The sequence below is a fragment of the Simochromis diagramma genome, unplaced genomic scaffold, assembly GCF_900408965.1.
Source record: "Simochromis diagramma unplaced genomic scaffold, fSimDia1.1 OVJJ01000466.1, whole genome shotgun sequence".
Lineage (NCBI taxonomy): Eukaryota > Metazoa > Chordata > Actinopteri > Cichliformes > Cichlidae > Simochromis > Simochromis diagramma.
This window is the reverse complement of record NW_024387287.1, coordinates 2,622,713-2,638,246: the sequence shown is the minus strand read 5'-3', so window position 1 is coordinate 2,638,246 and position 15,534 is coordinate 2,622,713. Positions and strand designations below refer to the sequence as shown.

The window sequence follows — 15,534 nt, the reverse complement described above, 5'->3', positions numbered from 1 at the left end:
CTGTGTCCTAACACAACCAACTGATGGCAGCATAAGTTACCAAATACAGACATTTAAAATAATTGGATAAAACATATGTACCTTGGTTGGAAAGTACCGGCTTGTCTTGAACTCCTTGAGAAAAGCAGACATAAGGACAGTAGAGAAGAACAGGACCACGCACCAGAACAGGACGTCAGGGATGTACGGGCCATGGGGACCACAGGCGCTCCCCTCAAACTCCCCATGCAACATCTCGCACTCCTACTGACCCCAGAGGACACAGTGATGATGATGATGATGATGATGATGGCGGTGGTCGTGAGAAACAGGGTGTGAGCAGGAGAAGGAGGAAAGCAGGGATAATGATGCCAATAAAAAATGATTAGAGTTACAGTGGGGATAATGGCAATGATGGATGTCAGTGTCATTAATGAATTAGAAAATTCTGACTACCAAAAGTCAGACACATTCACTGCTCATTTTCTTTACTATCCCTGTAGTGCATGATTCATCACTTGCATACAGCAGAGGCCTCACCTGACTGCCACATCTAACATGTGTAGGAGTGGTGCAGCGCGCTGCCACCAGCGTGACTGATAAGTGACATCATTCCTTACACTGCATCTACACCCTCATTTTGCACAGCTAGATACCATAAAATACTGCCCACATGATCCTAATCCCTGCCTAGTCTTATTATGTTTATGTAACAAAGTAAGGGCTGAGTACAACACAACATGTGTGGTGTTATGTTTCATTGCTGAATGAACAGTTTCTGTCTAGGTCCGGCCTTTCTTCTCCTCTGCATCAGGCATTATTTTAGACATATACATATATATGTATGTATGCAAGTGTTTTGCTATAATTTTATTCTTACCGTGACCTCCAGCATGGTCCAGTTGACCTGCGAAGCAGTGATGTTTCTCTCCTCCCAGAAGTGCAGAGTCTCATTGCTGGGGTCCCTAGGTTCCACACAAGAACATCTATAGGAGGAGGATAAATAGATTCAATTTTCTTGAGTAAACACAACAGGCCAAGATAAATATACTCTATCTGCAGTTCATTAGCGGTGGCTGTGTATTTTGTGTATTTGTATTTAATATGTTCTGGCGCCACCTAGCAGAGAAGGCCATGATTTCTTCTTAAAAAAAAAAGAGCCTTTCTAGACCTTAAAGTCAACTAAAGGATTGAATGAAATTAATCTTTAGTCGCTTTTATATGACGTAGCAAAGCAAATGTAGAATACGACATTAATATCAATGTACAGCTTAAAATGGCTGAGATGTAACTGTACACATCCAAGCATACACAAATTATTTCCTATTGCCCAGCCCTCCACCACTGACCCTTGACCTAATATTAAAACGCATCAAACCCGTTGAATTTTTTAACTAAATGTGGTCATAAGTTACAAAATGAATATCATTCTCTATTAAAGACCTGAAACTAGAAAACCAAGAAAAGTGTTTACAGGTATCATAAATTCATTTAGAATAGATGTTTTCTTTGTACAGACTTCTACATATCTTAATGACCTTGTAGTACCATATCACCCCATTAGAACACTTCACTCTCAAACTGCAGCTTACTTGTTGTTCCTAGTGTATTTAAAAGTAGAATGGGAGGCAGAGCCTTCAGTTTTCAGGCCTCTCTTGTGTGGAACCAGCTTCCAGTTTGGATTCAGGAGACAGACACTATCTCTACTTTCAAGATTAGGCTTCAAACTTTCCTTTTTGCTAAAGCATATAGTTAGGGCTGGACCAGGTGACCCTGAATCCTCCCTTAGTTATGCTGCAATAGGTGTAGCAGCTGGGGGATTCCTATGAAGCATTGAGTATTTCCTCTTCAGTCACATTTCTCACTCACTATGTATTAATAGACCTCTCTGCACCAAATCATACTTGTCATTAATCTCTGTCTCTCTTCCACAGCATGTCTTTATCCTGTCTTCCCTTCTCTCACCCCAACGATTACAGCAGATGGCTGCCCATCCCTGAGCCTGGTTCTGCTGGAGGTTTCTTCCTGTTAAAGGGAGTTTTAACAGAAAAAGTGCTTGCTCATGATTGTTGGGTTTTTCTCTGTATGTATTATTGTAGGATCTACCTTACAATATGAAGTTACTTGAGGTGACCGTTGTTGTGATTTAGGGCTGTATAAATAAAATAAAACTGAAACTGAAAAGTGAAGCCATTTCAATTTCAAATGAAATTGAAATGGCTTCACTTTTCATACCTGGAACCTGGTTCATCTTTTAAATGATTCATCACATTAAATAAACTGTCTTCTAAGTCTAAAACTTGGTGAGATTGGTTCCTTGGATTTGTTATGTTTTTGTGATTGTTAGTGTTACACTAGAGTTTCTCAAGGTTAAAATGCTTAAGCCTCACTGAATGCTTGTTTCACTCATAATATGTCGTAAAAACACTGTGTGGAGTTGTTGGTAACATTTTTCTGAGCTTAACTCATTCTGCTGGCATTTATCGAAACTAAATGTCAGCCTACCCTGCTGTCCACTACACCAGAATAGAAACTCACAGAAGGAGCTTTTGGCCTGACATAGCCACTAGCCAGCTTAAAGCACGATGATCCATCCTGACACACACTCAACATGGGATTATTCATCATAAAGCACAATCCATGTCTGAAAAAAATGAACAGCATGCCCGAAACAGTGCTGTACCATCTGCCGTTTCTTGACACAGCAAAAGACTTGAGCACATGTGCTGAGTTAAGCACACCGTGCATGAGCTGTAACTAAAATGTACGTACGAGTACAACGTGAGTTTCTGAAGGTTGTTGTTCTTGTTGATGGGGTAATGCACCCCCAGGTGAAGTAGCTTCTCCAGGGCCTCATAGATGAAGATAATGCAGATCAGTGCAGCAAAAGCTTCCTCGGTGAAGCGTGTGATGTAACAGACAAGCGAGCTGGCATCCGTGGCTACCAGCAGCAGACAGAAGAAGGCTGTCCACAGGCCAATACAGGTCCTCAGGGAGAGGTAGGAGAGGCCGTATTCCCTGACGGACACAAAAAACACAGAAAAACATAGCAGTGGCAGAAAAGCAGGATACATAATTCAATATGACATTTCAACTGAAGCATAAAACACACACACACCTATCAAATAAACAGAAACATAATATATAAAAAAAGCACAAAGGTGTAGTGAATAGCCTACTTGCAGAACTTAAAGAGGATCTTCTCAAAGACAAGAACAGGCCCTGTGCTGCCCAGGATGGTGAGAGGCTGCCCAGCAAAAAGAGAGTAGGCTATTCCAGTCATGGAAGCCCCGAATAAGGATTCAATAGCACTCTGGAAACACACGCAATAATGCTCTGATTCATTTAGTCAAACACATGTTGTATTTGGAGTGTTCTAGTTTAAATCAGCATTTACTATCATATAAGCTATAACGCTAACTTTATCCTGTTCACACATGCAAGGAGCCAACAGGAAGTCAGACAACATAAGTGAGGCTTGCCTGGGGAAAAAAAGCCAAAGAGCTTTGTCAGTGCCTGTGTCCAATAAAAACCTTTGCTACACAGAAGCATCAGTAAAAGTCATCTTTAGAAACTGTTTTGAAACTGCTTTGGATATGTGTTAAAAATACATCTCACTGCATATAAAGAACATCTGTAGCTGTGCGCTTTTGGCCGGAAGCACCAATAAACTGGTCATTTATCCAATCTGACTATGGATAAATGGACTACCAGCACATAGCTGGAGATGCATGAATGTGATCTGGAGGATCCAACTGTCTCTCAAGGTAATATCATTTTTGTCATAAAACTAAATAAAGGAGGACATGTGAGCTTTGACCTGGTGATGGTGCTTAAAGAAAATTTTTGATGAGATCAAATCCTTCAAATTCCTTCATTCATCTACTGGTTTCAAAGGCTTTGAGTTTGATGCGGTGTGCAGATGATTGTGTATATTGTTCTTGAATGTAAAGAGATGCTTTTGGGGCGTGTTTATAAAGGCTTGAGAAAAAAATAACAATGATCTTACCACACGCCCCTCTGTAGCCTCACCCAAGAGTCCTCCAAAGGTGATCACAGGGGACATGCAGGCACAGTAGAGGAAGAGAAATGAGGCTAGACACTGCAGACTGACAGCGTCTGTGTAGTCAGAAAGGTAGTGAGAAGCCTTTCTTTTGACATCCAACATCAACCCACCACAAAACCTGTGGAGAAAATGGGATTTTATGAAAGAGCTGCACATACGCATAAAGGTAACAAAGAGCAACTTATCTTACATCTTATTGTAAGATATTGTAAGATTCATAAGAACATCAACATGCCTTTAAACAAGTTATTTTCAGGGCACCAACACTAAAATTACTGTAACTCCGTGCATCCATATGAGTGATTGTGTTGACTCATGGCTCTATCTTTGTATACTTTCAATCACAATGAGCAGGCTCTACTGCTGCTGTGGACTGGGATGGTGGGGAACAATCTGGAGGTGGTTGGTGTGGCAAGCGCGCAAGTTGGTGGGCTGTTGTTCTTATTTCAGGCTAAGCAGCCAGATAGCTGAGCCTGGGTTTCCAGCCAATCTTAGTTGGCATAAGAGTCTGTACCGCAGTATACCGCAGCTAAGCAGACGTACATCACTCACTCTTCTGCCGCTAAACCCTTCCTGGGTGCTGCACTCTCACTTATTCTTTCAAGCTTGGGTTAAAAAAATCCCTGATGGCAATAAATTGAATCATTTATTGTCATCAGGGATTTTTTCTGGGGCGATAACAAGATGATAATCTTCATTTTTAATCCCTTCTTTAAATCTCATCTAATCTCAAAAACAGTTTTGAAGGCATATGAAAGTAAAAACTAAATTCATATTTTGAGATCTCATGCTTATATTATCAGGTGTTCATTGCTGAGACTTCAGACTCATTAAAAAACTATTAATAAAATAAGGTAAATAAATAAAGCATGGGCCCTTGGCGGCTTGATTGCTGAAACTGGCTTTAGTTAGATGAAACATCATCCCTCTGGTGAGGAAGGAGTCCAAGGTATTGGCTACGTACAGTCGGCCTCTCCAGGATTCAGTGCCTATATGTTAGTCTTATCCCCAGGGGATGAGAGGTTTGCTTCCCTGAATTCTTGCATCAGTGCTTATACGTCCCATCTGATTTGACCTACAAGGATGTGACTGGGAGGATTGGCCTGCCCAACCTGAACCCAAATGGCCTTTTGTTGTTGGATTTCTACTAAACATAAGGGTTTCCAAAAGTGCACCAACACACTCTAAGACAAAATTGTAAGATGGACACATCCAGGAAGGAGTGCAGAAAGATGGACACATCCAGAAAGGACTACAGAAAGATGGACACATCCAGGAAGGAGTGCAGAAAGATGGACACAACTAGAAACGTATACAGAAAGATGGACACATCCAGGAAGGACTACAGAAAGATGGACACATCCAGGAAGGAGTGCAGAAAGATGGACACATCTAGGAAGGACTGCAGAAAGATGGACACATCCAGGAAGGACTACAGAAAGATGGACACATCCAGGAATAATTACAGAAAGATGGACACATCCAGGAAGGACTACAGAAAGATGGACACATCCAGGAAGGAGTGCAGAAAGGTGCAGGAAGCTTCCAATCTTCTTAAACAGCAGATGAAGAATTTTCTTTTGGTGGTGGTGGTCAAAGTCACAGCACACTATTTGTATGAGCTGATAATGAATTAGAACCTAAACAAAAGGTCTCAGTGTGGAATTGATGTATGAGGAATAATAGGCAAGTAGGGCACTGCCTCTTAAGAGAACTAAATTTACAGTTTGAGGACTGGAAGGAGGCTCACAGGCGACAGGAAGGTTCCAGGCACAAAAAGCAGTTTTGAGAGATCAGGGCTCTCAAAACACAGCAAATCATGATCTTTCTCTCTGACACTTACTTCCCAGTGCGCTGGAGCTCTGGGCCACCATGCCCTCCGTGCTCCCCAGACTCTCCAAGATCTGTCACTTCCGTTGGGAACTGGGGGAATCTTCCGCTTTTCCTGTGTGTTTAAGATCACTGTCAGTCAGCTGTCTGCTGCCCACATCACTATAACTCTTAGTTGGAATCAAATCTCCACCAAATAGACTGCATTTGGTACAATATAATTTTAAAAAGTCAAATAATTAAATTCTTATGGATCATATTCTGAGCTCATCAGTATAACAATCTAATTGCTCAGTGGTCTGTCATTAATCCACTGCAGGAGCCTAATGATAAAGAGAAATGGAAAACAATACCTGAAACAACATCTGTATTTTTTCAAAATGTTTCTTCTGTATGACTAAAAATTTCCCTTCAAGATGGCCTCTCTCTTTTCAGAGTAGACCAGAATAACTAATGGAGGGAAATAACTAATGCTTTGGAGAGGATTGAGAACAGAACCCTGGGGAGTCGCATCAACGCGCAGAGTACAACGCAGTAGAGATTAGAGGAGAACACAGATGTTTAAAAATTCTTGTCAGGCAGTAGGTCACAGAAGGGACTCACGGATATTTGTGAAAAAAAATCATTATGTGCACACAGACTTTAAAACTCTGCATAGGTGCTCGGATTAAAGTCCCAAAAAACTGTCATTTTTACTCACTGTTTACCTGGGAGGGCACATTTTTAGGGGGCTCTATTCTGATGGAGGGGTCCCACTCTCCTGGGGGTAACACTGTCACCTGATCCAGAAACTCGTCAATGCCTGCCACCAAGTCATTCCTGTCTTTGGCCTTGTAAGCAACATCATGGAAAATCTGCGGAGAGGCAGATTAAATATAACCTAATGAAATGTAAACTCATATAGCATACCAGCAATACAGTCAGCAAATTATTATTTATAACCTAACTTCATTCACAACAACAGCATCCAGTGAATCTACAGAGGAATAAGACACATTCATGCTCCAATTTCTGTTGTCTAATGTTTATTTTTTTTATCCAAAGAATATATGAAAAACAGTATCATTCTTGTTTGCACTGGCACGAAAGCAAATTATAGTGACACATTCAATCCATTTCCATATATGATGTAGGTTAACATCTCTGCCTTCTGTTTTCATGCATCCCAAAGGACTGCTGCCAACAGACAAGGGGAAAAAAGAGATAACATCTGGCTCAGATGATGGCATGTAACATTAGCTCATAGCTACACTGTGGGAAATCTCCTGTCAAGGTTTTCATGTCATAGTTTACTGATTCCCAAAGGCTTTTTGTTGTTGATGTTTTTCCTTGCTTTTTTGACATAAGTCAAAGGTCAGGCTCAGATATAGAAAAGCAACGCTGAAGTGGGTAGTTGGGCTTTATTTATTGAAGCTTCTCAACTCCCCAAGCTACACTAATATCACGTATAAGAACAGAAAGCAAATCTCACGTTGATTTTTCTAGGTTCAGGATACAAATGTGAGTATTTGACCCAGAATAACTAAGAAACCACCCAAGGATCATGGTATGTGTTAAGGCAGATTTGGAAAAAGACACTTACTCCATTACTGAGAACAACTTTAAGATGCTTTAGTTAACACTTTCCATTCCAATGACTTTAATCTTGACATCTTAAACTTGCAATGCATGATTTTCTAGAAAATGGATGGATGGATGGATGGATGGATGGATGCTTTTGTAAAATTATCCATGTAAAAAGCTTCTCCTACAGAGTGGTGAGCCTCAGCCCATCAAATATGTGATTCCTTGACTTAAAAGGCATGACAGTATGACAGCTAAAAACAAAAGACAAATGTGTGTATTATAAACATATTTGTAAAATGTTACAAAAAATGTTTGGAACAAAGCTTCCCACAAAATGCTCACAATGCAGTTTAGACGAATTGAAGTTTTAGAACACACAGCCATTTTTCCTCAGTCTGGCTGAACTTACACATTTATAATGTACATCAGACTCTTCAAAGAATTGTCTGAGACCTGAACCATTATAACTTGTTGTCAAAGGAGCTTGGAAAGAAAAGCGTCTGGACTTCTTTAAGTTGCTTGAAGACGTTTCACCTCTCATCCGAGAAGCTTCTTTTCATGAATGAAGCTTCTTCAGTTCTGAACTGAAGAAGCTCTCAGATGAGAGGTGAAACGTCTTCAAGCTATTTAAAGAAGTCCAGACGCTTTTCTTTCCAAGCTCTTGACTACGATGACCTGGATGACTGAGAACCTGTTTGATTTGAGAAATTGTTTATATCAATCAAAAATGAGCTAATGTTTTTCATTAGAGAGTAAGATGTTAAAATGTTGTAGTTTATGCAATTTTTGTTTTCTATTTTTTAACTGTAAAAAATAAAAATTGGTTCATGAGATTTGTAAACCATTTCATTCTGTTTTTATTCACATTTTACATAATATTCCAACTTTTTAGAATTGGGACTATCCTGATTGCAGTTTGCGTTCCTATTCCTACTCTACTGTATTTGATCAACTAAGGAGATAATGTTTATGATAATTAAATTAAACATTATTTCACATACACAAGCAATTCCACTTTAATAGTAAAAACCTATAATCTAGAAAGCTTTTTGCGTTTTATCTCACTGTGCCTAGAATCACTGCATGAGGAAAAATATCCTAAAACACAGCATTAAACACCTGCTACTTTCTTCAGATTCTTGCCTCACCTCATCAGTCATCAGTGTAGCAATAGACCGGCCAATTTCATGATACTGTGGACCTTTCCCCAGAGGGCCAAGCAAGATGAAAAGAAACCTGCACAAGACAAAGAACAAAAGGTTTTTGGTAAAAGTCAAATCCTTTTTTAATGAGAAATTCAAAGGTTAACCGGCTCATCTATCCAGCCTTCACACAGAATAAAGGAAGAAGGAGACAGAGGCAAGTTAAGGGCTTTGCCAACAATTTGTTTATTACCTGGTGGTGATGGGAACTTCAGCCAGGCCATTTAGCAGTACAGCAGGAGCTAGGCGGACAAAGGCCACCACAGGGCGCTCTAGGAATTCCAGCTCCCCTACCAGCACATTGGATGCCTCAGCACCAGGTGGGATTTCTTCATGAAGTGGAGGTCAATCTGTAAAAGAAAAAGAAAACCACCACATTATTATAAGTAAAAATGTTTATTGGTCTGCTTTAAAAACACAGTGATGTAGATGCAGTCGTACTGAACATCTTATAAATGAGAATCAACAACACAGCAAGAATCAGGCTCTGAGAAGAAAGAAGTACTCCTGTTAAATTCCACTCAGTTTCCCAGGGTAAGAAGGTTGTGATTTCGTATGTAACCCAGGCTTGGTTAAATATACAGCACTACTTATGTGTCCAGCTATCAATGCCCGTAGATAAACAGCAGGATCAGTGGTGGGTCTGGTAGCTAACCTTGCTGAAGTCAACAGTGCTGTTTTCTCGGCTGACGTCCTGTTTGCCCTCATTGTTGGCTGGCTGGGACTGAGGTGAGACTGTTTGCCCTGTCAGGTAGAGCAGGAAACCAACATCAGTTTTCACAGGGGCTCATCCTATCCCAATACCTCTTTCCCACACAAAGACAGAGATTTCCAGGGAGTGACTACAGGGTACAGTTACATTCTCTGAAAAAGGGTTACAGCACTGGTCCCTTTTGTTGTAGGTGCTGAGTCTTTATTGAGGACAAAAGGTTTGGCCCCAGTGATGAAACAAATAATATTGTACCCATTTTCAGAGTGTACCTGGTGAGTTAAAGCTCAATATATAAATTGTTGCTAGACCATTTAAAGAGAGTTTAAAATAAGGTGCAATCTTTAACTTCCAGTTCAGATTTATGTGCATCAGTTAACCAGTGCTCATTTAAAGCACCTTATTCGTTTTGTTTTATTTAAGTCAAAGATTTCACCTTGCAACTGTGGGCATTAATGAAAACAGTTAAAGAAAAAAGCTAAAAATATGCCTTGCTCAGAATGTCAACTCTTTAAGTGAGTGTGCTATGGTGCTGCTTTTAAAGGAGTTCCAGCAATGAAATGTATATCTGTTCGATACGACACTATAGCTAAGAAACTGTAGCTTTAATATGGAAACTAGTGTGGCTCACAGCTGGCTCCTGGCCTACAACACTCCCATCACCACATTTTGATAAAGCCCATTGATTAATGCGCTATACAATATTTATTTAATCTACAATTAACATATTAATTTGTAACATTTATAATCCAAGTTGTTTCACTGTTTCCAGCCTTTCCGACAAGGGAAGATAACAGCCTGTGGGCTTTGGACTCATTTTTAATAGACAGAAGTAACAATGATATTATGCTGAACTCCTCCTTTAAAGGAATCATTTTAGCATATCATTTATTCAAAAGCAGTGTCCGTGTTTTATTCAGTTGCCAAAAAGGAGCACAAGTGTATTTCCCAGCTTTTATAAAGAAATGTTTGAACATTTCTTTATAAAAGCTGATCCCCAAAAGCAGCAAAATAAAGACTAGTGAGCATTTACTGCAGTTAGTCATTACTGACTGTTTTTTAGAGTTGCTCTACAAGTTCTTATGGTTTCTGTTTAAGAAACATATTGATGACAGTGACAAGGAGGGGAGAGTATTATAGAAACTTTTGTGATTCTGCAGTTCAATTAAGTCTATTCCCAGATGTGGAAAAACTCACAAAACCGCAACAACGTAAACATTTCAACTCTTTATATTGCTTCACTTTGAAGCCTCAACAGTAGAAAAGCTGGAAGAACATTTTGACAGTGAGCCTTGGACAGGGAGAAAACTGCTTGAACTGAAGAATGTTGAGCTTTTCTTTTCTTTTTGTCATGATTATTAACCAGCCATATCCAACCAATCACAATGTTACTCTCCTATCCTTAGCACGTTCTTTTTATACCACTACTACTGTCTACAGACTTTCTAATCAGCCTACAGGATATCTTGTTGCCCGTGCAGATTTCCTGATGTGTGTCTTCCAGTAAGATGGGGCAGTAGCCTTGTGCAACTGCCTAAAGGACACTAAGACATGTGGTTTTGTTTTCACCAAAGACCATGTCTGGAGTCATGTGATCAAAGCCCCTGCTGGAGCTCAAAGGTGAAGAAGGAGTGGACAAGCATAACACACAAGAAACACGCTGCCTACAAGCCCTATAAGAAAAGGCCTTTCTGGGTGAAGTGCTCGTCAGGAGTGTTTTTTCAGGTGAACATTTAGGAGATTTTAAAGTGTGATAACAGAGGCCATTTACTGGGTAAGTTAAATATACGCATGCACACATGCATGCAAAATACAGCAGACAGGAAGAAAGACATACACAAACATGGAGAAACACAAACAAGAGGAGAAAATGAGATATCAAACAGCAGTAAAACAGCATGTCGAGAGGGATAATTATTGGATCGTCATGCAAAGGATAATAGCATTAAACAGAAACATACTGCATATATTTGTTTACAACATCAACACGTGAGTAGCTGAGGACATTACAGAGTACAGAAAAGCTTGCAGTCTCATCTACAGACAGGTGTATGTGTGGGTGTCCTGTACATGTTCTGTGCTCACCATTCTTGTCCATGGAGTGAGGCTCAGACTGCTTCTTGCCAATATCAGCAAAGGAGCGTACAATAGGGATGCGGTTGGCCAGTTTTTTGTGGTTTTGGTGATGGTGTTGTTTGAGAAGAGCCTCACGGATCTTTCTCCTGGCATCTTCACCTACAGGGCCAGATGCCTCATACTGATCCAGAACCATGTCTAGGGAAGAAAACACACACAAACGCCATTGTGTTTAACGCAATACCCCTTAAAATGGTTGAATTCACAAAGGCTACTGGTGTCCGGTGCTGTGTGGCAGCCAGCAATACTAAGCTGATTATTCCAACAAAAAATGACCTGATTTAATCGCACCAAACCAGGTTACATACAATAGATTTGTGCAGCAGAACAGTTTTTACCACAATCAGATAAAGCATTCAGTTTGAAGACCTCTAAATCTAAAACACGGTTTGAAGCAGATCAAATGGTCCTCTGTATTGTCCTTGTGGATGAACTTCTTCTGGCATATTATGGTGCATGCTAACCTGGACTCCACCCCAATAAAACCCATTAAATCGGTGATTTTAATAATTAAGAGACCCTAACCTTAATATACAAAAACAGGAAATGATGCAAAGATCACAAATTAATAAGCAGTTGCAAAATAAAATGTATAAAAGCCAATGGCAAATAGAAATTAAAATTATTTGCTTGAGTATAGGTTTAGAACTGAGAGTTGGATCAGTAAGCAGACTACAGTGAGGAGTTGTACCATGAAGGCCTGCTAAAAAAGAGTGTAATTGCTACACAACAACTTAAACTCAATTGGAGGTCATATCATGGTTATACAGCAACCTGTCATCTGGTTGGTTAAAAAGATGACAATCCATTTCCTAATCTTATCAATGTAGGAAAAATCCTAAAATTCCATTCAATTTTATTTATACAGCGTCAATTCACAACGACAACAGCGCTTTGTCGTTGTGGTAGACCCCACAATAATACATACATTAACCCAACAATAATATGACCCCCTATGAGCAAGCACTTTAGCAACAGTAGGAAGGAAAAACTCCCTTTTAATAAAAAGAAACCTCCGGCAGAACCAGGCTCAGGGAGGGGCGGCCATCTGCCAGGACCAAAACAGAGTAGTGCTGCTGGTGTAAATATCCCAAAGAGAATGAGATCAACAGATCATCAAAACGTCAAACCACTGAATGAACATTATATTACAACATATGGCATCTACAGCAGTATACCGTAAGCTACAATTAAAATTAAGGAAAGTTTCTTCATCCTTCATCCTGAGTAACCTCTGAACTGTGATGTGTTTGGTTACTGTAGATTTAAAGGTGCTGGTCAATGTGAAATGGAACGTGCCAGCTAGTCAAGCATTGTACAGTATAAATACTCCATCATTCTGTTTGCGCACAATGTGGGTAAACTGTTAGAGTGAGGATCAAGTCAAGCAGGCGGTTTCTATTGAGATGATTTAATGAATTTGCAGCTCAGTGCACCGCTCTCTCTGTTGATATGAATCAATGGAGCTCACTCAATAGTCTCTTTCTTGGTTTCATTTTTTTTTCAACAATCATTCAAAGAAGACAATATTTATTTAATTACACTTTGGATCTCTGTGCTTTAGCAAATAATGCTTTAGCAATTAACAGCTAAAATAATAAAAAAAAAATACATGTGATATGCTGTGAACAGTTGGGTTATGATCTTAGATTTAAATTATGTAATAGAGTTTAGCTGGCAGAGGTAAAGTGGTAGTAAGTTTCAGAGAGGTGTGGAGCAACAAAAGCTTTGGTACACAATTCTGAAACAAGGGACAGTCAGAAGAGCAAGTGAGGCTAAGCCTAGAGCATGTGGAGCATCTGGATCAGGAAAGGGTGGATTTGGTACTTAATCATGGATAGTGGCAGTGGCTGACATCAAGACATTCTATTGGTGGATGGAAAAGGCTAGCATGAAGCACAGCACAGAAGCAGAAGTCTGTGCAGGCATAGTAGCAGGAAGTAATATGCAAGCTGGGACAGCATATGCTGAGAGGCATAACCAAGTCACTGGGATATTGTACAGGAACATCTTTGCTGCATATGGATTAGAAATCCCCATGTCCCAATGGGACATGCCATCAAAAGTGGCTGAGAACACCAACACAAAGTTCCCGTGGGACTTCTAGTTCCAGACAGGAGCCAGCAACCAGACACAGAGGTGGCTGTCAAGGAGCAGAAGAGGGCAACTGTGTGGAAATCCCAATTGACAAGCAACATCAGAAAGAAGGAACATGAGAAAACTGTTGTACCAGAGACTGACAAAGTGTGGTCCAAAAATAGAGCTTGACACTGGGAGAGTGGCTCGAGTATATTAAGTACTTGAGCAAAGAAGCTTTCAAGAGAAACACCACGAAGAGCTTCACAACAAAAGCCAACATAAAAACAAAAAGTTAACCAAACACGAGTCTAAAGATGAGGTTTTAGCTGGGATTGTTTTTTTTTATTATGTTTTTATTATGTTTTTATTTTGAACAAATGTGCCTGCTGCATGTTTTTGTGCCATGAAGGTCGCATAAACCCTTTTAAAAATCACTTCATCTAGTGTTTACCTGCAATCTCTTCCAGTGAGTTTGCCCTCATATCCAGCATCACAGTGCCATTCATGATGCAGCTTCGAAGTTCAAAGAGACTGTGTAGAGACAGAGTGGCTACATAGGGTTTACTCCACCGCTCACCACCATCCTCAACGTCTTCCTCAAACTTAAGCCACCTGCAACCAAAAGAAAACACACAAAAAAATTCCTTGATTTTGCCTTGTATTTTCTTTTTAGTTTTGATGTGTACGTTATGTTTTATCACATTGCTAACTCATAGTCGTCTGGTCACATCATTTAATAAGCTTTTATTTAGATAGAAACAATTCAAAGTCTCAAGCACAACAGGGGAGAAAAAATACAAAGGCGCACCTTGCTGTCTCCTTCCATTCAGCATCCTCACCCTCCCTGAGGCAGATTTCGTCCAGCTCAGTGAACAGGGCGTGGGGGATGTGTTCCTCATCGCCATCCTCAGTCCCCAACAGAAACTGCACCCTCTGAGCTGGTGTGTCTGCTGCAGCAAGTTTGATAGGTGGAAGACAAGCACAGAAAAGAAGAAAAATGCCAAAGAAATTAAGAATTTGAGTACCACTGGAAGACATGGATTAGAAGCACATAACCCAGGTTCTGTAAAAATGTGTAATCTAAATCAGCATTTTAGAACCAAAACCTACTGTGTGATGGGGATTCTCTTCCATCCTCAGCTGTGGAATCCCTCTCTTTGGACCTCTTCCTGTGTCTGTGTCCATGGTGACGATGTCGTCGGTGCGACCTCCTGCCTAGAGGAACGTGAACCCCAATGTAGAGAGTGCGGTGACCTAGACAAAAGATGGAAAAAGATGAAGATTAGCTGTGTCCATCCATCCATCCATCTTCATCCGCTTTATCCGAGGCCGGGTCGCGGGGGCAGCAGCCTAAGCAAAGAGGCCCAGACCTCCCTCTCCCCAGCCACCTCCTCCAGCTTATCCGGGGGAACACCAAGGCGTTCCCAGGCCAGCCGAGAGATATAATCTCTCCAGCGTGTCCTGGGTCTGCCCCGGGGCCTCCTCCCGGTGGGACATGCCTGGAACACCTCACCCAGGAGGCGCCCAGGGGGCATCCTTGTCAGATGCCCGAACCACCTCAGCTGGCTCCTTTCAATGTGGAGCAGCAGCTGCTCTACTCTGAGCCCCTCCCGGATGGCCGAACTTCTCACCCTATCTCTAAGGGAGAGGCCAGCCACCCTTCGGAGGAAGCTCATTTCTGCCGCTTGTATCCGCGATCTCGTTCTTTCGGTCACTACCCACAGCTCGTGGCCATAGGTGAGGGTAGGGACGTAGATCGACCGGTAAATTGAGAGCTTCGCTTTTACACTCAGCTCCCTCTTCACCACGACGGACCGGTGCAGCGTCTGCATTACTGCAGCTGCAGCCCCAATCCGTCTGTCGATCTCCGGCTCCCTTCTCCCATCACTCGCGAACAAGACCCCGAGATACTTGAACTCCTCCACTTGGGGCAGGAACTCATCCCCGACCCGGAGTGGGCACTCCAC

The 15,534-nt window shown here is 41.1% G+C and overlaps 1 pseudogene; it reads right to left on the bottom strand.

Annotated features, from left to right (window-relative positions):
* Nucleotides 1-73: 73 nt before the first annotated feature.
* Nucleotides 74-14,831, bottom strand: LOC120716283 (annotated as a pseudogene).
* Nucleotides 14,832-15,534: the final 703 nt, after the last annotated feature.